This window comes from Rattus norvegicus, chromosome 4 (assembly GCF_036323735.1).
Source record: "Rattus norvegicus strain BN/NHsdMcwi chromosome 4, GRCr8, whole genome shotgun sequence".
Classification (NCBI taxonomy): domain Eukaryota; kingdom Metazoa; phylum Chordata; class Mammalia; order Rodentia; family Muridae; genus Rattus; species Rattus norvegicus.
This window is the reverse complement of record NC_086022.1, coordinates 40524-65860: the sequence shown is the minus strand read 5'-3', so window position 1 is coordinate 65860 and position 25337 is coordinate 40524. Positions and strand designations below refer to the sequence as shown.

General features: G+C 45.0%; 1 pseudogene; it reads right to left on the bottom strand.

Annotated features, from left to right (window-relative positions):
• Positions 1 to 1409: 1409 nt before the first annotated feature.
• Nid2-ps12 (nidogen 2, pseudogene 12) lies at positions 1410 to 23523 on the bottom strand (annotated as a pseudogene).
• Positions 23524 to 25337: the final 1814 nt, after the last annotated feature.

Here is a 25337-nt window from a genome sequence, read left to right as displayed (position 1 = left end):
TCAACAGAAAATACTCAATAAAATTCTTGCAAACCGAATCCAGGAGCATATCAAAACAATCACCCATCATCATCAAGTAGGCTTCATCCCAGGGATGCAGGGATGGTTTAACACACAGAAAACCATCAACGTAATCCACTATATAAACAAACTGAAAGATAAAAACCACATGATCATTTCATTAGAGGCTGAGAAAGACTTTGACAAAATACAACACCCCTTCGTGATAACGTTCCTGGAAAGAACAGGAATTCAAGGCCCATACCTAAAGATAGTAAAAGCCATATACAGCAAACCAGTAGCTAGTATTAAATTAAATGGAGAGCAACTTGAAGCAATCCCACTAAAATCAGGGACTAGATAAGGCTGCCCACTCTCTCCCTACTTATTCAATATAGTTCTTGAGAGTTCAATATAGTTCCAGAGCAATCAGACAACAAAAGGAGATCAAAGGGATACAGATTGGAAAAGAAGAAGTCAAAATATCACGATTTGCAGACAATATGATTGTATACTTAAGTGATCCCAAAAGTTCCACCAGAGAACTACAAAAGCCACTTAGGCCTGGTCTACAAATTGAGTTGCACAAGGTGAAAGAAACGTGTTCCCTTGATTCAGCACAATTTCTGTGTCCACCTCCTCCACAAAATATGACCAGAGTCTCTAGAAGACAGACACCAAAAGCACGTAGGATGCTGTTAAGAGGTGCAAGTCGCCCCCACCCTAATTTCCCTTTGTCTCTCTACTAACCCTCCGAGTTCCTGATGAAAGTGGCCAGAGACTCTCCTGGGAAGCTCTCCAGATGCTTTTGCTGCAGGTGTCCTCAAGGTCAATTTTCAAAATGACTGCTTTTTCCAAGGTTTTTCCCAAGTTACACTACTGGGGACAGCTGTTATCACTAATACTTGGCTAGGATTTTAACATCCTAGTGTTTTCATACGAACCCTAAGAAGGTCCCATCACTCATCTTCAATTCAGAGTTGGTTCAGTTCCAGAAAATCTTAGACCCTCACCCCTAGGCCCAGAGTAGCCAGGTCTCCCTATTCCTACCCTGACGCCACACCTCAGGCCAGCCAGGTAGAGACAAAGTCGCTCATGTACAGAGCGACCCCCTGGCACCAGGGTGGGGTACCCAGGTGCCCCAGCCCTCACTCACCTTACCTGTCTGGACCGGGATGGCCAAGGAGAAAACGAGGTAAAGGAGGAGAGCAGTGAGCCTAGCCACCATGGCTGGGAGCAAGTGCAGGGCCCCAGAGGAGGACAGCTATCCAAGGAGGGCCTGAGAGGTGGGTGGGGAGGAGGGGCGGGAGAGGAGGAGCCTATCACAGCTACAGGACCCCACCAACAGCTAGAACCACTTGAACAGCTTGGCAGCAGTCTGGGGGTGGGACATGGGGGAGAGGGCGGAGGCGGGGCTAACAGACACCCTTGGGTCGCCTAATCCAGATTGGGTGGTGTGTCTACTTGTTGCCCACAGAACCCTCCCCATCCTGCATTGCTATGGGAATGTCAGAAGCGGCCTGCGAGTATCAGAAGCCAGGGGGTGAGAAACAGCAGTGGAGATGGTGCTCAGAAATGGCTACCTGTGAGACCACCACACCCTGGCCCAGAGCTTGCGACCTTGGGCCACACCTTCCTCCTCTACTTCAGTTCTCCCAGCTGCGAGGACCCCAGCACCTCACCAGCGCTTGCTACTCCAGGTTGAAAGCTGCAACAAAATCCCTGCCCCAGACTAAAAGAACTGGTCTGTTTGTGCAGCTGCCTGGAACCAAGTGGAATCTGAGGATCAGGGCAGGCAACAGGGAGGGTGAGCTCAGTCCAGAGTAAAAGCTGTAGGGAACAGTTCCCGAAGCTTGAGTTAGGGATGGCCTTAGTGAAGGGAAAGTTCACAACTGCTCAATCTATTAAGACTAACAAATGCGCTGCAGTCTTTCCAAATGAATCTCTCTCTCTGCAAATGGAGTCTACCTCCCTGGCAGTGAGAATGCAGATACTCTCTGCTGAGACAACCAAAAACCCACTGCAGCCTGGAATTGAAAGCTCCCAATATGAGCAGGGCTGCAGCCAGCTCTCAGGACAAAGAAACACTGCTCAGGGTGGCAGCATGGAACCTGTCTATACCATCATGCTGCATAAGCTGGGCTGGGGCCACTTCAGAGCACCTCTCCTATTCCTATTCCTATGGGGCAGATACAACACATATACATATGCACAGGCAGGCAGGCAGGCAGGCATGCAGACACACACACAAACACACACACACACACACACACACACATACACACACACACACAAACACACACACACACACCCTAATGAAAACAATACTAAAAAGAAGAGAAATTTTTTGAGCCTTTAACAAAATCCTAATTCCCTGACTCAGCAAACCAAATCCTATATGCTTAAAGGGGAAGTTAAAACTTATTGAGAAGGGTGCTCTCTATTCAGAAAATAAGGTTCAAACAGCATCTGTCTTCAAACAAAACAACAGAGCTGTGGGGGAACTCAAGTCCATCCACTACCAGAAGCCGCGCATTTCCTACCTTGAGCTGGTACTAGAAGGTCTCAGCCCCATGTCAACAGCTGCCCAGAGTAAGCCCACAGCTGCTGGATAGACCTCCGGGACACCAGTGTTTCCTCTGAACATAAATAATAACAATTACATGTTTCTATGCTTCACACAGTTCACCAAACATTCTTTCTTAAGGGCTAGGCTTTCCCACACATGAACTTGTACACATGAACACACATAAATATTTTTTTAAATAAAATTTAAAAGTATTTTTCTCCTCTAAGACTTAAAAGCTTCCAGTTGGAAAATCTCTCCCTGAATGTCTTTTTCATAAGCATTCTAGCATTTAGATGTCAGCATTGATTACATTTGGCAGCTGATTAAATACCACAGATCATGTCCCTCCTGGGTTATGCTGTTACCCTCAGTTCCCAGTGACTGGTTCCATTTCAGGCCTTTCTGAGCTCTTAAACAACAATGCACAACCTTTGACACTGTGACACATTATCATCTACAAAGTTCACGCTTCAAGAACCATGACCGATTGCAAAAGAAAACTCTCTGAAGGTTTTAGATCACTTTACAGTTTTGTGCTGGGCCATAGCCCGCTCCTCACGTTTCAGACAACTGTACATACACCCACTTTCCAACAACTGTGTGCTCTTCCTGGGCCAGGAAAATACAACCCCCAACAAAAGGCCACTCAAAAACACATCTGTAACACAAAATCCCTTTGAGGAAACTTTTGATTCATGCCTTTAAATCTCTTTAGATAGAAAGAACTCACACTGAAAATTTTAAGAGATTGTTAGAAGAATTTGAAAGTTCTAGAACTTTTAAAAGAAATCCATGCCTTTGGCTTTAACAAAAACAAATGCTCATCAAACTTCATCAAGCAGAAAAGGAGCCAGGAGGCAAAGGCTTTTTAATGAGACTTTCTGTTTTCAGTTTCTCTGTTTTCCAACCCAGCTGTTCACTCCTCCCTCCCATCCTCCAGTTTGCTATGTTTTAAATCCTCTAAAGATTAGTAATGATGCTCTTAATTGTCTTCTGAGGAACAGACTAATGCAGGCACTCAAAACATAACATATACTAACAACAATTCCTGGCAATACGTTTATAAATGAAAATCAGAGACCTGAGGGTGAAATAAGTTGCCTTAGCATAGCCAAGATTCAAACTTGACAACAACGGTCCTACCCTAACTACTACTCTATACTCTGTTAAATACAAAGTGTTTTCTTCCCTCCTGAACTATTTCTCTAAACAACTCCTGAACCTGCAGAAAATGTCCCAGCAGAACCAGAAGGTCCTCTTTGCTAGGTTAATGTTTTGGCCAATAAACGGACAGAAAAACTGTGAAGTTGAAATGCTGTGAAGAGAGGTGTGACCTCTGACATGTCCTCCTGGCAGAGATCATTGAGCAGGGAGAGCGGGAGATAGGTGTGGGGGAGGATGAATCTAGGACCAGTTTCCCAGTCCATCAGGGTGGATGAAAAGTTGTTCCCTCTGGGCATTCCCCTGCCTTCTTCCTGCTACCTTTAGTGCTAGTGAGTCACAGAACCAGGTTAAGGTGGTTCAGGGGAGGTGAAGACCACAGCTGTGGGGACAAGAACCAGAACTAATAGCAGACACAGGTGTCTATACCATGTTCTCTCCCTAAGGCTCTTCAGAATGTTTGCCTAAGCATGCACAGCTAACTACCACAGTCAAAGCTAAATGGCTGTACCCTCCATCCTGCAATGCCTATGAAGCCTCAGCTTCTCTGAACTTGCAAACCGAAATTTTTCATTACACTTGGGAGGAGAGCTGGCTGTATAATCCAGGCTGGCCTAGAATTCTCTATATGGCCCAGGCTACTCTTGAACCAAGACAATCTTTCTGTCTCAGCCTGCCCCAGCCTTCCCCAGCCTTCCCTTGCCTGCCCTAGCGTGCTCCCACCTGTCCCAGCCTGCCCAGTACAGGGATGGGCCCAGGTGAATGACCATATCAAGTTTGTCAACTCTGCTATATTTACTTTAAACAAAACCTCAAATGCCCAGTTTTTCAATGCGCTTGCCTTGAGCTTTAGAACCCACGTGGTCCTCCAGTCCTACCATATACCTCCCTCCACTCAGGGGTGGTATGTACCAGAATCGGGGTAATTAGGAAGGATTTCTCCTTCCAAAGGAGCGACGGGAACATCTTACTGTGAAAGCACTGGCCATGCCTCTGGATAGGACCTGGTGTTTCTATTCCCAAGGTGTTTCCTGTCTGGAGTTAGGAAAGCTGCATCTGCCTGTGGAAGAGCTGGGGTTCTGGTGCCCACTGGTTCCAAAAGCAATGATGGGTCCTTGAAATCCAGGACCTCTACCTCTCCCACAGGTGGCCCCTGTTTGATTTGATGGACCAAAGAAGTCAATTCTGTTTCCCGGTAGGATGGCCAGTTACCAGGTGCTGGGTGTGGCAAAGGAGAAGCGTGATCAGAATCTGGAGACGTGGTGCCAACATCCACAAAGCTCGAATTAGCCTTTGATTTGAAAGATACATCAATACATCGATTCTGCTGTGGTCTTCCAGGGCCTTCCCCGGTTCAATTGGTGGGTATTCTACATCTTCTCCATTCTCCTTGTGATAATTGCAACTGTCCTCAGTACAGATCTCCAGGGCTGCAGCATGGTTGAAGGAGTGCTCCAGCGCTGAGGAGCAGGCTGTGGAATGGTCACCTCTGACCGTGACTGGCCAGACATTGTCGAGGGCCAGCCTGCTGCTGATGTGAAAAGCCCACGCCCCAAGAATCCCCGGGTTGCTTAGTCTAAGAACAGAGGAAAGAGTGGATTGTAACCAGTCCATTCATCCTCCTTCAGAATTCACATTGAAATCAAAAGACTTTAACGATCAAAGTCAAACTTTCCATGCTATGTCAAACAGAAGCAAAGCTTCTAAGTAACTGAGATAAATACCGTATAGGAACTTTGGTATAAGCTGCCTTTTGTCTGGCTTTGTGTATGGAAAGCCATCAGGTTATATGTCTGCTCCAGAAGCCCAAATCAAATATTCTGTCAAAAACCTGGCTGTCTTGAGACCAAACATGGAATGCAAGAATATTTTATGCTTTCTCGACGTGAATGAAAACTTAAATCAGACTCAAGCTTACTTAAGCTTAAAATTCCTAAAACAATTAAATAGTACTGATTTCTACAAGCCGAGCCTACACCAGTGCTTATCAGTCTTCACTGTGCTCTGCAAGATAGGGGTGGTAGCTGTGCTAGTTCTTAGTGAGGGAAAAGTTGGTTTTGAGAGGTTAGCTAATCTTCAGATCATACAGCCAAAAGTTGGCAAAGCCATGGCAAGAATTTCATGCTAACACGAAACTTTGTCTTCCAAACATCTCTGTGTACTCTGATTCACATGGACTAATATATTAATGACAGAGGATGATAGATCTATCAGTACTTTTTAATGACCAAGTCTAAAACAATTTTTGAGCAAAAGTTCAACATAGGTAAGATACAAATGTATTAATCAAAATGAGGCTCAGTATTTGGGAACACATCTTCATTTTCTTTGTAGAGTAGACCATGAAATCCTGTTAGTTCCCAAGAATCTCTTTTCTTAGAGGAGTCTCACCAGATAGTCCCAGCTATCCGGAAACTTAAGATCTTCTGCTCGGATGTGGCACTACTCTTGCCAGCTTAGTCACCTACTATCTCAGTGTCAATGGTATGCTTGCTGTGAAGAGGACAGCCATGAGTAAGATGACTCCTAACCCTAAGAGAAAGCTCGGGTTAGGAAGGCTCTGGAAGGATGAAGGAACGCCCATTCAGAGCCTGCCCCACATGTGGCCCATATATATACACCCACCGAACTAGATAAGATGGATGAAACAAAGAAGTACAGGCTGACAGGAACTGGATGTAGATCTCTCCTGAGAGACACAGCCAGAATATGGCAAATGCATAGGTGAAGGCCAGCAGCAAACCACTGAACCGAGAATGGGACCCCCATTGAAGGAATCAGAGAAAGGACTGAAAGAGCTTGAAGGGGCTTGAAACCCCATATGAACAACAATGCCAACCAATTAGAGCTTCAGGTGACTAAGTGACTACCCAAAGACTGACCCTGGGCTCCAACTGCATAGGTAACAATGAATAGCCTAGTAAGGGCACCAGTGGAAGGGGAAGCCCTTCATCCTGCCAAGACGGAACCTCCAGTGAACGAGATTGTTGGGGGGAGGGCGGTAATGGGGGGAGGGCGGTAATGGGGGGAGGGTGGGGAGGGGAACACCCATATAGAGTGGGAGGGGAAAGGTGTTAGGGGGATGTTGGCCTGGAAATCAGGAAAGGGAATAACAATTGAAATGTAAATAAAAAATACCCAATTTAATAAAGATGGAGAAAAAAATGACTCTGGAAAACGGGACCTAGCCAATGATATCAATCCTGTGTTTGCACAAAATACCAAAGCTCAAATTATCCCAGAATCTGTAATTTCCTCAAGAATCAACAATCAAGAATAAGAGGGAATGGCTAAAAAGAGGTATTAAGATTCCCTGAATCATATAACGAGATCTTTGTTCACTGGGGCAAGTATTCATCATTCTAGTCTAGGTTTCTACTGCAATAATGAAGAGAGTTGAGGTTTTCTTCAGTTCTCTATCTCTCTCTCATTCTGTGCACTGTCCACTAGCCACTACCTGTACCCAGGTGTATTCATGATACTCTGCTGCACTGGCTGGATTTCGTCACCTTGATGCAGACCTGAGAAGAGATTGCCTCAATCACACAGGCCTGAAGGCAAGTCTGGGGGAGGGGCATTTTCTTGGTTAATGATTGGTGGGAGGAAGAGCAGTTCACTATGGGTGATACCACCCTAGGGTACCATCTGTGGTTGTGTAAGAAATCAAGCTGAGTAAGACAGAGGAACCAAGCCAATAATAATGTTCCTCCATGGCTTCTGCTCCAGTTCCTACCTCCTTCTAGGTTCCTGTCTTGCTTTAGTTCCTGCCTTGGCTCCCCTAATGCACTGTGTGACCCAGGACAGTAAACTAAATAAACCCTCTCCTCCCCAATCAGATCAGTGTTCGTCCCTTCTGTGATTTGTTGTATTCAATTGCTAAGGTTTCTTTTCATTTTTTGAGACACAGTCTCATGTAGCTGATAATAACCTTGAGCTTCTATTCCTCCTGCCTGCACCTCCCAAACACTGGGATACCAGGAGTGATACTAAACCCTGTTTGTGTGGCACCAAAGTCAAAACTCTGGGCTTTGTGTCTGCAAGGCAATGTTCTACCAGCAGAGCTTCAACTCTTGCCCTCAGTTGGTGCTTATAGAAATTAGGGTTGCAAATAAAACACACCACAGAAGACAAAACTCCAGGCTGAAAAAATGACTTAGCAGGAAAGCCACTTACCTACAAGAGCTTAGAGCTATACCCAGAATCCACGTGGTAGGGGGAGAGCACAAACTCTGACAAACTGGATTCTGACCCAGACACCTCCCCACCAGCTGCCTCCAACCCCCAACTCCCACACAGTAATGTAATTTTAAAAACTGAACCCAATCAGTAAGAAGAGACCCTGGAGCCCCAGCCCATCCCACAGCAGGGTATTGCAGCTGGGAAACCTCTTGAGTTTGGAAGTGGACAGCTTCAAAGCTTCAAAGAGTAAGAAAATACAAATCATGCAAGAGTGGATCTAAATAAATGCCTTCTAATGAGACATAAATCAATATCCTGGCGTTTGCCACAGCGCCTGGTGGGAATCTAAACAGTTAATTTACCCTCCACACTGAGGTCGTTTATGAATGCTCACAGATAGAATTTGTCTCCTAGAAAGAAAAACTGTATCACAAAACAGAACAGACATGCTGGCCTACCTGTGACTAATCCCTTCCCAGGAACTACTCTCTTCCCTACCTGAATATGCATATGTTTCAGAAGAGGCCTGCAAACATGAATAATGTATGACCTCTGTTGGAGGAAGAGATTCCAGGACTAGGAAAATGTTCTTCTACTTGGAGAGGTACAGCAAAGCATCCAGAGGGAGCTAGGACCATGATCCTGAGCTACTTTAGTGTACAAATGTTGTCCTCAATGCTGGGCATGTGTGATGCAATGTTTCAACCCGTAAGACAAGGATACTGACAGAATCTGGAGGAAAGAAGCCTAGGAGACAGTGTTAAGTATGGAAACACTGAATGGGAGGCAAAGCCCACGCTGAAAGGGGAGGTAGCAGAGTTGTCACTCAGAGTAGTGGTAGGATAATTCTGACTTGAATTTTATGTTATTCCATTGTCTGTAGTTTGTCTCATTTTATTAAGCGTGAGGCACACCAAATATGTCAATCACTCTGGTCATGTCTCACGCTGCTCCTTTCTGGCACACGCCTGTGTCTTAAAAATTGTAGTATTTCAAGCACTCAGCCCTCCTTCCAAGGGGCTCTAGGTACAACCTGGGGAGAGAGAGTCTTTAAGCTAGAGGGTAAGAGGTTAGAGGAGAAAGGATAGAGGCCAACTGCTAAGTCTGTTCTAGAGTCTAGACTACACAGACTAGGGTGAGATGGAGACCAAGACCCGGTACGGATCACAGAACAGGAGGGGACACTTGTATGTAGAACCCTTGGAAATAAGGCTGAGTGCTTGAAATACTATGATTTTTAAAGGCAAAGCCCCTGGACACCAACAGGATCTGGGAAGGACCAAGAATCACAGAGTATTAGAATGAGAATTGGTACCTGCATAGCCATAAGAAGTTGCTGTGCGTGTGCATGTGTGTGCCCGTGTGTCTGTGCTTGTTCATGTGTGTGCAAAAAGCATGTGAGGAGAAAGTTGTGTTTCCCTACTAGAGCCATAAAGGCCTTCATACACGTGCTCACACACACATGCATGCACATGCACACACGCGCACGCGCGCTTACACACACACACACACAACCACTGTCATCCATTCACTCTGGTTCTTCACTGTCTCCTTTGATGCTTTCCAGAAATATCAAAATTGCAGGAGAGGGGCAGAGTGAGCTGTAACCGGAGTGACTGATAAAATGAACCAAAATACACACAACCAGGTAACATGAAATCCAAGTAAGAAACACCCTATCTACTCTGCATAAGAGATCACCCCTGTATCCATACGTCAGAGCTGTATTGACTATGGCTAGGCCATTTGACTCTGACATAAGCACCTTTCATAATTTCGGTAAGACTATTGGTAAAACTGGGAAGATAGTTATACTTACCGCCTATAAGTTGAGAGAGTTTTAATTAAGATAATATCTGCAAGGGTTTTATCACAATGCTCTGCAGATAAAGTGATCGGCAAATTTTTGCTCTGTCACTCTATCTGCCCATGATCTAGTTTGACTGAGAAGCAACTATGGGAAGCCACAAAGTAACTACTGTGGGCTAAGCTAGTATTGCAAAATACAAAGACAAAAGAGCCCACCTGAAGTCTATAGTCTCTTAGGAGCACCAACTGGACAGATATCTGCGGAATAGCCTATTGCAGCACTAGCAGAATAACCCACTGGGGAAACTAAGAAATGGATTTGTCTCTGGTAACGCTGTGGGTAAACCAGTCAGCATGATTTCTGGTGATGGTGCCAGGAGAACCCTGAGACGACTAAAATCCTCATCTACCTCCCCCCTCCATTATAGAACTCATAATTTAATCCTTAACAATACCTGTTTGAAAGACTGAATCATGATGCCTCCTCTCCAGAAAAGCGTCCACTGAGGCAGTTAGTTATGACTGGATATTTTTATGTAGCCCCAAGAACAATGTTTTTCACAGCAAGCCCCAGTAGTTCTGCAAAAACATATAATCACTGCTGGTTCTGGTTTCTATGCCTGACAGATAGTGCAGGAAAAAGAAAGAATCTTTTAAATCTTGGACAGCCTGAAGCTCCAGAGGTCCAGCTTAGCTCTTGGTTTTCAACCAGTGCCTTTCTTAGAAGCCACCAGAGGTTATTATCAAATGGTTTCTGGCCACTAGAGATAGTGTCCCTCCCAAATGTCCTTCCAGTGCATAGCACAGTCACACACTCCACATTACTCACTGGTAGAGATTCTTCACCGACTGCTCACTGTTAGTCAGGCTGAAATACAGGGCTTTTCTCTTCACATCATCTGCTTCCCCTTGGCAGAATCCCACCTTAGCAGGAAGCTGCGGCTGGACACTGTAGGATTCTTTGGGGTGAGTTCCAAAAACTGAAGACCATTGGGAGGATAGAGAAAGAGGGCATAGGAATCACATTCATCGGATGCCAGAACGGCCTGGAAAGTGTTCAGCTGTGGACAAAAAGGAATTGCAGACACCCATAAACAAAGAAATAAACAAAAGAAGAAAATCAGAACACAGGTAAGGTGTTCCAACAAGGGGGCGGAGGCCAGATCCTTTTTAGGATTTCCCCATGTTGGTTTTGAACATAATCGCCTTTAGAATTCCGTCTTCAAATTACAAATATAATTTTGTAAACCATGTGTTTTTTTTAATCTTTTCTACCAATTTAGATCAATAGTTAAATAATGCATAAATGAAACACTGGTTTAAAATCTTTAGGATTGCAGGGAAGAGGATGAAGAAGAACTAACTAACACTAAGGATATTTGAAAAAGCCATATGAAGGGCCAGAGAGACGGACAGTTAAGGGCACAGGCTGCTCTTCCAGAGGTCCTGGGTTCAATTCCCAGCACCTACTCGCCCATGGTAACTCACCCCTGCTTGTAACTTCAGTTGCAGGACTTCTGACAGCCTCACACAGACATACAAGTAGGTAAAACGTCCATGAACATTAAAATACAAAAGCCATATGAAAAGCTACTTGCCAACTTACAATGAACGTTACAAGGTGGGTAATTCTCCTTCCATTGGCTACAAGTTCTCAAAAAGTCCAGAGCTAGATGTAGGACACCTTGCTCTCAAGTTGTTGGTCGAGGATGTCACAGAGATGATACCAGAGTTGTCAATTCTCATTGCTCAGGGCTACCCATCAGAATGTGATGGTAAGATCCTATAGCTGATGACACCACACAAGTAGGTCAAAGAACTTGAAGAAATCACACAGACCTGCCTGCACAGTACTTAGCAGGAAGCTTCCACCCCTGCTAGCTTTATGATGCTAGAAGTTGCTATGCAGACTATTCTCACTCCACTGTGACTACTCAGGGCTACATAACAAAAGCCCTGGCAAGATGTACTCATGGGTGCTCCATAAATGGCAGGAATGCATTGAGGATGACCAATCATTTTCTGGGTGGATTCAAGGTCTGCACTAGAAGAGGAAACTTTTGCCTGGCATTGTAAATCTGGTCAGGAAACCATGGCAGAGAGGCTCATAAGCCCTGGGAGTGAACCATAACTACTATTTTCTTAAATGGATATATAGTATCAAACTATACCAGTTACAAGCTCAAAGATTAACACAGCTCTCGGTGGTCATTGGGGGAGCATCTTCATACAGTGGATGGTAGTTAATACACATTCGTAACTAGTCAGAGTATTGAGAATGAACTCTCTGTGGAGAGCTCAGCCACAGAAGCTCCCACCGTATCAAGTTACCTCAAGGCTCAGGGAATATTGGAAAGAAAAGAGGTGGAAAGAGTTTAAGAGCCAAAGGTCGGAAGGAGTTGGATCAAAACAATGACATGTTCTCATGATATGGTCGTTGAACTTACAAACTCAGTGCAGTTGGTGTCCAGCAGAAGAGCAAACCACTCAACATTCCCACACGGATGTGGTAGGGCACTGAAGCCCCTGCCTGCAGCTGAGAAGATTCTGTCACTTGAGAACTGCTAGGGGAGGGTTTTCTTTAGGGGTATGGTCCCTAGTGAGTGGACCATACTGCAGTAGTGGCCCCTCACTCATGAGTAGGCTTCTCTGTATTCAAGGGATTATTCAAGTGGATATACTGAAATATACTGTATCAATGTATGAAATTCTCAACAAATAACATTATAACAGTGTATTTAAAAGTGGTAAGGTTGTAAACATCTCCAGTCCAAACTCTTTGAGAGTTCTGGACAAGGGCCAAAATTGACTTGCTCATTCCTATACCCTCAGTTTTTATTTTGTGTCTGAATGGCTTTCACATCCATATATCATATTAGCACCCATGCATGCACCCACACATGCATCCAGCAAGCCATGCATCCATCTATCCATCCATGCATCCAACATCCATACATCCATCCATCTATGCATCCATCCAGCATGCATCCAGCAAGCCATGCATCCATCCATCTATGCATCCATCCAGCATGCATCTATCCATCCATCTATGCATCCATCCAGCATGCATCTATCCATCCATCTATGCATCCATCCAGCATGCATCCAGCCAGTCAGCAATGCATCCATCCATCCATCCATGAATCCAACATCCGTGCATCCAGCAAGACATGCATCCATCCATCTATGCATCCACCCATTGCCTACTGCAGGCAACACTCAGTAAGGAAGCAGCTGATCAAAAGGCATCCTTACTGATTTCACAGCCAAACTCCCTTTCCTTTTCAATCTCTTTACAACCAGAACTATCTTGTCACATTGCAGATGAAGAAAGAGACCCAGGGGCTTGCTTAAGGTCAGGCAAAGATTAATGGTGGAAGCCAGGCAGACCCAACAGCTCATCCCCTGCAATAGACAGTCATCTGAACTCTACCAAACAAGCCATTCCAGGACACCTGCTCTGACCCAATCTCCCTTCCCAGGCTCAGCTCCACTAAGCCCTCTACACAGTGTTTAAGGGTCCCCACTCCTACTAAGTGCTTTGATGCTGTGTCCATATTTCCCTGCCCCAAGAAAATCCCTACCAGCAAGCACTGCCTCCTGGGGGTTGAGGACTGTGATTCCCTGCGGAACCCCTTCCATCCTTCAGCACCCACTATGTTGGTTTTCCAGTATGTATTTGGCTCCTGTTGGTTGTCTGGTTTGGCTTTGGCCTCCACTCACTAACCCATCTGAATATTAATTCATTGGGGTTGGCTACCCGCTAAACCACATTATGTTTGATGCTGCAGTCAGGACAGAGCCAAAAAACTATGCCCCAAGAGCCTGAATTATAGGAGAGAGAAACAGCCTGGACTGGAATTTTAGGAGAGTGACTGGGGACAGGCATGGTGGCAGAGGCCACAGAAAAAGGAGAGTGTTCAGGACATCAGAGTGGGGTAGGGTAGCATCACAGTGGCAGCCAATGAATGAAGATAAACACTGTGGGAGCCAAAGCAGACGTAGATGAGAGTTGGAGTCTGAATTAACACCAGGGTGACTGTGCAATTACTCCCTGATATTTCATTTACTGAGTTTCAAAGGGACCTTTTCTGCCATTACCACCTTCTTCCACCAAAGAATTAGTTAAGGGATGCTCCACTGTCTTAGACTCTGTAGTTGGCTTCTCTCACTAGATCAAATATGCTTTACAATTTAATAGGGAACTGGGGAGACATTTCTCTTACGAATACTCGCTTTATAAAGAAGGTTGTTGACAAGAAGAAAAAGAAATCACTTATTGGTATCATTACCTCTTCATTTTGCTAAACAAGACAAACTGACACAGCAAGAACCTCAAAACTGAATACAAGGAACGAATGTGTCCTTGTGTTTTTTTCTGCCTTGTTCTAGAACATCTCAAATGTTACTTTTACCTTTCTGACACGTAATGCTAAAGTACAGCTTTGAGGTTTGGGTAATAAGACAAAGAAATGCAGATATTAATATGGTTTCAAGAAAAAAAACTCTGTAGCTCCTCTGTATTATCTAAATGGAAGAGTCTGCTTACCTTCCTTGTTTTTCAAAAAAAAAGTTCATGAATTCAGTCCCCACATTCTACATTTGTTGCAGCTGTAGTCCTCAAGTATGTCATCTGTGGGGCTTGACCCTCCCCCAGAAAGGTCAAAACCTCTAAGTTTCCAACTCAGGTACATGAAGAACATGCGTCATCCATCATCAGTCAGGGTAGGGCCAGAGGCTGCCAAAGCTTTATTTCAGTGACAACAAAGTTCAAGTAGGAGATAAAAAGCCGAACTAATAATCTCATCCTTAAATAACCAACTGTGGAAGCTCCTGGTATGGTGGCCACAATCAACTTCACAAGATAAGGGAGAACCAAGGCTCTAAATATAGAGAAATTCCATATGATAAGGGATGTCTACATGTGGAGATCAGAAGGCAGTGGGGAGGAGGTCTGGGGAGAAGTGAGGAGGCTGTGATGGGAGATCCTGACTTTTAACCTGGAGATCTGCACATGTAGTGCCTTATTTGCTCTATGTCTTTTCTGTGTCACCTTTTGGCGAAGCACTCACTTCAGATGGTGAGTTTTTAATTTCCTCATCCCCACTAAAAGAGGCAAGTAACAGGGGAGAAAACAACAAAAACTTCCTTTTAATATAGTTTATGATTCCAAAGTACATTCCGGAAGAGTTGAGCTGCTTGAAATCTGCCACACATGAACCCCTTGTCAGGGCTACAGAATTCCACACAGAATTACTAAGAGGCCACTTCATAGGCCCTGAAGAGCCTCTCCTTAGAGATCCCCTCTGTCTGACTCTTTTCCAAAGGGAAAGGCCCTCACATTCCCAGAGACAAGTTTTCCAAGAGTCCTCCACACTGGTTCTGAAGGTAAGCCCTCAGTTGCTGCCAAAACCTGTACAAGAGTCATGGCCTCCCAACCTCCCCAAAGAGAAAGAGAGAGTGCCAGCTAGGAGAGGATCTCTCCACAGGTTGGGGAGCAGTACAAAGAGGATCAGGTCAGTGTTGCCCAACTGCAAGGTCTCCAGTTTCCTGTTCAGACAGAAAACCAGAAGGCTTCTCAAACATACCATCCAACAAGGGTAAAACATCAACCAGCAGAATGATATCTTTACAACAAGGGATTTGACTATTCAGCCTTACCAAAATGATAACAAAATAAGAAATGAGGTGATTCCTTCCTGGGGGGACAAAGTTCAATGCTCAGTCTTCCTTAAGGATACATTCTCTGAAAGTGTAAGGCCACTGATTCTGGCCTCCGATGTTTGGTTGTATGTTACTTTTTCCCCATTCCCATGGGGACACTGATGTGCTTGGGGTATTCCAAATTCACCCCTGTACTGCAGAGTTAAGAGAATGCCTAATGCTTTCACGATGGCATAGTGTATCCTCCTTCATATGTAGTCTTCAAGGACACCTAAGCAGTTTTCTTCAACCCATTTTCATATATCTAGTTATTCTCTATCCTCGCTGTCTTCACTGACATGTGGTAAATTACACACGTACTGTTCCTGTGGACTCTAGCTCCATAAATTAAAAGCTCCAGCTAAATCCAAAGTTCTTGATCAACAACTGTCACCTCTGCACCAACTCAACACACACCATTCCATGTTAAAGCATCCAGGGACCAGCTGTGATGCATACTATTAGCTGTCAATCTGATGCTATCTATAACAATCCAGGAAACAGTCACCAGGCATGTCTCTGATAAAGTATCTTGATTAGATTAATTAAGGAGGGAAGACCCACCCTAAATATAGACACCACCATTCCCTGGGCTCAGGCTTGCACTGCATACAAAGAAGAAAGGAAGCTTAGAAGCAACACCCATCTTTCTCTGCTTCCTGGCTACAGATACAATGTTTCCATCCTTTTCTGAAGCAACTTCCACGCTCCCATCCCTCTCCCAGGATGCAGCCCAGACTAGGGCAAGCTCTCCTACCACTCACACTCAGTTTCCATTCCTGTGGTCCTTCCAACCCAAAGGAAATTCCTCATCAACAAAAACCTTCGACATACTATCTAACTCAGTTCTAGATAACACCCTCCTCCCCAGTGAGAACACAACAGCCTTCCCCTGACACCAAAAACACACAGAGCAACAACGACCACGATGAGGACAACAACAACCCTAACAACAGCAACAACAACAAAAAACGGTACCCATCATTACTCAGATCTTCCGGCCATAACCTCTTTGCTCTATGAAGTGACAGTTTAAGAAATCTCAGATTAACTAAATGTACATTTGTTCATTTTAGTAATGCAGTTGCACCATGCCATTCTTGCATGCCAGGTAGAACACTCTGTCACACCCAAAGTGAACATCCTGGAGGGAATGAAGAGAGCAGTAAAGATATTATTCCTCTGATATCATTTCCAGTGACTAATATTAAAATTACTATAACAGATGTAAGAAAACTATGTAGAGATCACAGAATCTTCCAGGCAAAGGAGATTGGTATGTGCCAAAATCTACCTCAAAAATAAAATAAAATCTATCAAAGCAAGAGTTCAATCCCAGGGTCTTCAAAGTATTCAGAAGAGCCTTCCACAGGAGTAACTGAAAACACATCTTGTGCTCAAAACGTCATCGAATGGAACAAGTCCTGAAGCCCATTAAGCCTATGGCAATATCTGAAGAACAATATGGATGTTTGGAAAAGTTAAAAAACAAGAAAGCTACAGAATTTTCCCCACCAAATTCCCCTAGAAAAAGATAAGAAAAACAAAGGGGAAAAAACCCAAAACAGTAATTTGGAAAACCCTCCATTTAAAAAGTACTTATAAAGAGGTCCAGAGAAGGCTCGAAAGGTAAATAAATCCCTTGCCTTGAAATCCAAGTTCAGTTTCAGGAACCCATGTAAAAGGAGAGAACTGGTACTGGGAGGATCTCCTCCCAATCTCTGCATGTGCACCCTGCTACGTGCACACATAAATCATACAAAAACACATACCATACATGTCCTACACACATACCATACACACACCCCACATAAATATCATGCACACACAAGTGGCCTCAATGCAGTATTCACATACCATACAAACACCACATACTCACACACAACATGCACACACCATATGCATATAAACACACCATACAGACACACACAAGCACACACATCATGCACATACACACATCATACACACATACCATACACAGACACACACATCACACACAAACACATACAAACACACACATAATGCGCAAATGCAGACATACATACACATCATGAACATGCAGACACACAATTTCATATACAGCATAAACATAGATTATTTACATACACACACACCATACATAGACATACATATTCACATGTAGCATGTAAACATATACGTACACATACATGCACACACAGAGAGAGAATAAAATGAAATAAAGCAACCAAGTCCTTACATAAAGGAGTTCTACCACAAGATCGTTACATGGCAGGAACAACACATCGCCTTGGTTAATTCTCATGACAACCCTAAAAAGTCAGCACTACCATGTCAATCTACAGCTTAGAAAATGAAGACCGAGGGCTTGTGTCTTCCAAGACCACTGCTGCAAGTGTTTTCTGCCTTGTTCCTGACTTCACAAGTACCTGGAAGGTGTAATGAAAGAATTACTGTGCCTATGGGTGTTGCTCATTCATGAAGGACTTACTTAGCTAACCTTCATGAGGACTTGTGTTCAAGTCCCAGAACTGCAAAATTGAAGGAAGAGCTGGGAATATGGTTCAGTGTGAGGAGTGGCTATTCAAGCATAAGCACCTGAGTTTGATCCCTAGAATGAATACACACTGAACAAAAACAGTCATGGTGTCTGTCAGTCCCAGATCTGTAGTCCCATAAGAAGGAAGGCAACTCCTCGAGCCTCGTCACCCAGCAATCAATCCTGGCTTAGCTGCTGAGTACTGGGTCAGGGGGAGGTGTGCCTGGACATGATTTGAAAGGGAGCTGGATAGAGTGCTCAGCAGGTTAAAGGCACATACTTCTGAAGCCTGATGACCAGAGCTCAATTCCCAGACCCCATCAAGGGGGATTAGCAGAGAGCTGACTCTGAATTTGTGTTCTGACTACCACAGTGTCAAAGCATGCACACGTAGGCAGAACAAATAAATAATTTTTAAAAGGTGGATAGTCCCTAAGGAATGACACTCAAAGTTCTTCTCTGGTCTGCACACACATGCATCTCCACACAATTGTGAGCCATGCATGAATGTCTGTGTGTGCCTGCACATGCTCACACATGCGCAGGCACACACAGAGACACAGGTACCGCATGCACGGACACCAAAAGGAAACTGTCAAAGACTGTTTCTAATGAAATGTTGCTAATGAAATGAGAATCCTAAGTAGTAAACTCATCTCTCTGGGGCTGTAACCTTCATGTCAAATAAACACTAAAACACTTGGGACCCACCGCAGCCTCAAGACCCCGGAGCCTCAGTGCAAATGCTTCTTGCTCTAATTTTTGTTTGTTTGTTTGTTTGTTTGTTTTTTCTGTTGCAAGTGGCTAGCTAATTCAGCTGAATTTTCCTTGGGAGCAGCAGAACAGTAATTTCATCGTGAGGTTATCATCAGAAGCATCCTTCACAGCAACTTCACTCCAGTTCACACTTCCTCTCAATATGGCTCCAAGAACTCTCCCAGCACCAAAGCCACAATGAACACTAAAACACTAACCTTATTTATTAGATGTCTTCAGAAAAAGCACAGCGATTGTTACTGTAACTACTTATATGATTCGTGTACAGAAAATGGGTCTTGCATGAAAAGTGTAAGAAAGGGGAAAAGTATGTCTTCTAAGGTGACTTTGCCTCACTTAAGGCAGATTTGGAAATTATTTTCTCTTCTGTGATATAAACAGTTATAACTGTACTTATCCTGTGGGACTGTGTCGAGAAGACAGTATAAAACACTCCTGCAAGAAGGTAAGGAGAGGGGGGCAGAGGGATGGCTCCCTGGTTGAGATCATTGGCTCTTCTTCCAGAGGACCCATGTTCATTTCCCAGCACTCACATGACAGCTCACAACTGCAGGTACTCGGGTCCAGGGTATTCCATGGGCACTGCATGCAACCATGTGTAGGCATATGACCCATGTGCATAAACACAATTTTAAAAATTTAAAGAGAAGTCTGATGGTGTGAACAAACAGACTATTTAACAGTTGTCTAAGTAGTTTGCCCTTCGACCCTTACTAACTAAGGTCACCAGAAAGACTGTGGCTCAGCTAGTAGAGTGCCTTGTCAGCCTGCACTCTCGGTTCAGTTCCCATCAAATGGGTAGGGTGTGATGCTGCACACCCACTATCTCAGCACAGGTCAGTCAGGTCAAAAGGATCAGAGATTCAAGACCATCCTCCATTATGAGGTTTGAGGCCAACCTGAGATGCATGGGGGGTGGGGGGGATCAAAAGCAAAACAAAAGGAACAACATAAACGTCAGACTCCCCACTTCAAATCATTCAAGGTGCCTACTTCCAGTAACCAACTGCAGTCCTCAGAGGGGACAACGTCTCTACCCTTGAGTGCTCCTGCATCAGATCCCAGAACCCTGCTCTTCTGAAAGACACTGTGCCTGCCATGCCCCTAGTACATTAACCTCCAGCGCACAGGCTGATACATGCTCTGCCTTCTATCCTGGAGAAATTGCTTGCTCACTGAAACCTACCCTAATGGAATCCCTGAATCAAGATGGGTTAGGAGGAAGCTCTAGCTGGAGAGTCTACCATATTACCACAACAAAAGGTTATCAATAGTGTTCCTACTAAATGTAAGTGAGGCCATTCAGAGTAAGAGCATTCCGATTAGAGTCTATGTCTATTTCAGTGCCGATATAAGGAAAATGTGTAAAAGTAGTTTCTGAATTAACAAATATCAACTATGTTCAGATAGAGATTATATATGATATATATGACTCTCAGCATATATAACCCTAACCCTAACCCCTTACTCCTAACCCTAAACCCTAGCTCCTAAACCTAACCCTGTGACATAGATTTTTTTTAACATTACAGGAGAAGCTGGGAAGGTAGCACAGCCTATGAAGTGCTTGCTGTGTGTGCATGAAGTCCTGATTTGAATGGCAGCACCCAGATCAAAAGCAAGACGTGGCAGCACACTTGTAATCTCTGCCCTGGAGAGAAAAACAAACAGATCCCTAGGGCTCACTGGCCAGCAAGCCTAGCCTAACTGGGGTGCCCCATGTCCCAGAGAGACCCTGAGTAGAAAGACAAGATGGCTCCCAAGCAAAGACATTTAAAGTTGACCTCTGGTTCACACATGCATATGCACACATGTGCATGCACACCCACACTCTCACTCATAAATTAAAAAGTTTTACAAAGACTGTAAGAAAATATAAATATTAGAATTGGCGACCTAGTTGCTTGTATTAGAAAAGTTTATTTTTTCCACTATAAGCTTGTTATACATGATATTAGATAAACGTTTTAAAAAGAATGTATGAATGAATGACTGAGCGAATAAAACTTAACAGTGGGGACTGTCTTCTCTAGCCCTCTAGCTGGCTGGCCTGTGCCAAGGAGGCAGTGTTTGAGTTGAAGGTTGAACTGTAATTGAGATGTCAAACCCAAGGCATTACAAGGCTAGTCAGTAAACAAAACTGGATGTTAACCTGTCAAGTAAGAAACTGAAACTTAAAACAATTTCTCCATCTCTGCTGGTGCAGGTTTTAGGAAAACATGTCTCTTCCTTTAAGTTCACAGAACAAACACAGGAACAATGGGCAAGCTCTTAGGGAAGACATCACTTCTGTAGCTCAGAGGCACTAGGGGAGAAGCAAACACAGATTTGCTCCAGGTCTATGGCATTTTACACCCAGGTGGAATTTCACAAGAGGACTCTGTCTCTACCTACAGGAGGAATGAGGCCATTTACCCTCACCCACCCATACCTGCTTCACATGTTGCCAAGACCAAAGCCAGAGCAGAGTTGGTGTTTTCTCCAGGGAGACTGCAAAGCAGGCTCCTGCAGACAGAAGTATGTAAACTGTTACAAAGGCAATGTGGAGAAAGCTACAAGGAACTTACTAAGAAGTTCATGGCATGCTTGCTCACTCTCCTGTGATGTCAGCTAAGGCTGTGCAGTGTTTTGACACTTTAAAAAGTGTTGGCTTTGAAGAGGTGGCTCAGCACCTAGTAGTCCTTTCAGCATGCTAGCTCAAATCTCTGTATCCATTGTCACTCAAGCAGTTCACAACTGCCTGTATGTAACAACTCCAGCTTCAGGGGGCCCAAGCCCTCTTCTGGCCCTACCAACACAAGCAGACACAGAGAAAGACAAACACACACACACACACACACACACACACACACACACACACACACGAATAAAATAAAAAACTTATAACGCGTTTTATACTATTGATTATAGTAAAAATGTCACGGGAGCAACATTAATGACCACAAGGAAGGGTGAGATTTTATACGGTTGTAATAAATGTTACAGAAATACACTGACCAGAGCATACTAAACAGCAGAACTAGCAAGTGAAACAATAATATGGGCACTGTGGACCCACTGTTGTCAACGGCAACAATATTAAAGAAATAACTAGAAATGTACACACGAACCTACGGGTTATTTTTGGTTTCTCCAGACAGGGTATCTCTGTATTTTGTCCTGGAACTCACTTTGTAGACCAGGCTAGCCTAGAACTCACAGAGATCTGTTTGCCTCTCTGACTCTGCTGGGATTGAAGGTGAGTGACACCACACCCAGCTCATACAAAAAAAAAAAAGTTGTTCCTTTTTAAATTTCCCAAATTTTTAATTTTTTGATGAATATATCATTAGAAATATTTGTGTACTTATAAGTGATTCCAGAAAAAAGAAAAAAAAACCTGTAAAGTGCCTTAAGTTCCCTCAGAGTCTTTGGTATCTGCACCTTAGTCCCTCATTTTACTAAGCGATTTTCATAGTGTTGAGGAGCAGAATCAAGGGAATGCCTCTTAGCCAATGTCTTAGTTTCCTGTTCAAGCCCAACCCTTCTGTTTATTCAGCAGGGTACCCCTTGCTTACCTCTCCAGACCATGCAGCCCCAAGCTTGTCCTCCTCCTAGGCGCCCACTTGCTCCCAGGTGGCCAGGAAGAAGTGGGTAGTGGGGAAGCTGGACCCGGTCAGCAGGAAGCCTGTGCACAGGTAGCAAGCAGCCAGACTCAGCACAGCCCAGGAGGTGTCCTCCATACAGGATCCAGCCACTGCTGTGACTAGAGTGGATGTCAGCCAGGAATGGGGCGATGGCTGGGAAGTCAGTAGGAAAATCATCAATGACATATTAAGTCTCCCTGGGTAAGTCCTGGGTGGAGATGATGCCATTGGTGCCCACCTACAATAAGACCACAGGGCGGTGAGACAGTTCAGCAGGTAAGGGCACTCTGCTGTCGAACCTGATGACTTGAGTTTTAGGACCCGACAGAGGGTGGGATAAAAAAAAAAAAAAAAAAAAAAAAAACTGGTTGTTCTCTGCTCTGCATGAGGTAGCACATGAATCCCTCCCCACATAAACATTTTTAAAGGGCAAAACGGTGGGGTGGTCGCTCAAACTGGTGGTGGGCAACCACCAGTCGAATTCACCCCACTCCCTCAAGAAGTTCTACTCCCTCAAGAAGACTCCCTCCTCTTTGCAGGTTGAGACACATCCAGGGTAACAAACTCAACTTTGGCGACAGTGCTCAAGTGCACTGCGACCCACAGGTGCGGCCACTCTTGAACCCGCTCATCTTTCTCCACCACTGCACACCTTGGGCGCCGTGTCCTTAATTAGATTGCTATGCCTGCGTGCACAGCCTCCCACCGCCCCTAAACACAAACCGCACTAGCAGATTCAACTTCATCTTCCTGCCTGGGAAGTCGAAGTAGAGGGGGACGGTTCCAACTCTCCCTTGAAATGATCCTTATTCCTCCACAGTAGGGATCAAGAAGCTGCAGCGCCACCGCTAAGCCCGGTCCCCACCGGCGATGACAGTTAAACATTGAGGTTAGTTGCTCCACACCCTGGGAAGAAACTACAACCCCACACCAAGCCACGCACCTCTGGGAGCTGGACTTATATAGAGGTTGCTGAACTGGTCACCATAGAAGCGTAGAGGTACTGCTAGCTTCACAGCCGGGGAGCTTTCAACGTCGCCCTCCCGTGGCAGCGGATCTCCCCACAACTCCCCGTAAGGAAAGAGCTCCACAGGACACAGAGCCCCGGCTCGTGACAGCAGCACGAGCACCAGGAGCAGCGATAGGCGGTGATGGCGCCTGGCTGTGGGGTCCCAAGACATGCTCATTCCTCCCTGGCTCTGCCCTCCACACCTCGAGTTTCTGCAGGCCACTGTGCCCGCCAGATGCCCACTCGGACCTTTGGTCCGCAATTCGGGCCCAAAAACCGCGCTGATTGGCTACAGCTCTCAGCCACTGACCAATCAGAGACTCTGAGAAAGTATGCCAGCGGCCACTACAACTGGTTCTCATTAGGTTTCCTAAGACTGTTCTAGTTTGGTGGAGCAGCCAGCCCGGGAAGGTGAGACTGTTGGCCAGATCTGGTCTGGGCTGTCCCAAGTACTCCTGGGCTACCCACGACTCTCCAGTATGGGTAATGACGCTGCAGCAGGTGACCTCCTGGGCTGGAGGGACACTCGGTGCGTGGGCAGCTGTAGGCTGTAAGCGACTGTGCGCTCTAGCTTGGCAGAGCGAGGGAGGGTAATAAGATTACACACTGGAGTTTTCTCCCTGCCCTGGCGTCCCAGGTACCCCTCTCACAAGAGGCCAGGCCTTCTGATAAAGATTCAAAGAAGCTTTGTCTCTATCAGGGGACTGCTCCGCCCCACCCACATTTCCTGCTGAGAAGCATGCCTTTGTGAAAGGCTGACTCCCAAGTTCTATCCCCAATCCCTGGCTAACCTTTGGGAGGACACTGCCACCCTCTGAAATGTCTTCCCCAGCTGTTTACTTCCCTGGGGCAAACCACCCCAGCGCAGACTGTGAATCCCACTTTGTGTGACACCATTCAATTGGAGCCTGGAGTGAAGCTGCCTGGCGCCAGGGCTGGACAACAGAGTGTTTTCTCCCAAAGTGAAGGAACTGCCCTAGCAGGAGGCCACAGAGTCCATAACCCCAGCTGCCCTGTAGGGCTGGAAACCTCACAACCTGTGAGGTGCACCTGTGTTGGGGAACCCCCTCCACCATAAACATCCCCTCTGCTCTAAGCCTTGGGAGCTGGATGAGATTTTATTACCATTTTAATATCAGGAGCGTGAAATTTCCCACGTATAGCCAATTTTCTCTCAGCTAAGCCCACCCGCCACGGGATCCTTAGAAGCAAAGGTAGTTTTTAAAAAAGCCTTAGACATACTTTAAAGGACTCCCAAAACCAGCTTTCTCGTTGTGTTTTTCCCAGCCATGTAATTCTTAATTATTTACGTATTATTTCATATATTTCTTTAATATTTGGCTCCAAGGGGCCAAATACTAAAATCCTTGAAGATACCAGACTGACAAACTCCTAATCAACACAACAGAAAAGGCCCAGAGCAGTTTGTCCCTGCAAGCTGGAGAGAGCTATGTTTTCTCCCTCTGAAAACAAACTGAAGCTTGCACTTTTTTTGCCTCATTTGCCCCCCTGTGACCAAGTATTTACATTTTGCTGAGGACAAAATGGTGTCTCAGAGGCAGGAGGCAATTTGACTTGTCCAAATTATTTACTCTTAGTTATTTATTTAACCTTATTTACTCTTCCACCCACCGTACATTCTGCCTCTGGCTCAACATTTCTCCTCTGGCTAAGCATTCCTCCATTCAGCATAACAATAGCTCTAACTTTGACTGGAGGTCTAGCCTACAAATTAGAGGCAAACCAAAATCAAAGATGGAATCCCCACAGCTTGATTTCCTAGTGTTCTCTTTCTTGTATAAATGCCCATCCTCCCATGCACTCCTACTCTCCAACAACCCACCCCTGCCAACCTGAGAAAGGTAGGCTAGCTTGTGAATTCTGACCAACAGAATGGGGCCATAGTGATCAGAATTCACTTCAATGGCCTTTCTGTCTTGCCAGTCAACACCATATCTCCACTGGTTCTGAGGAAGCTATATACTG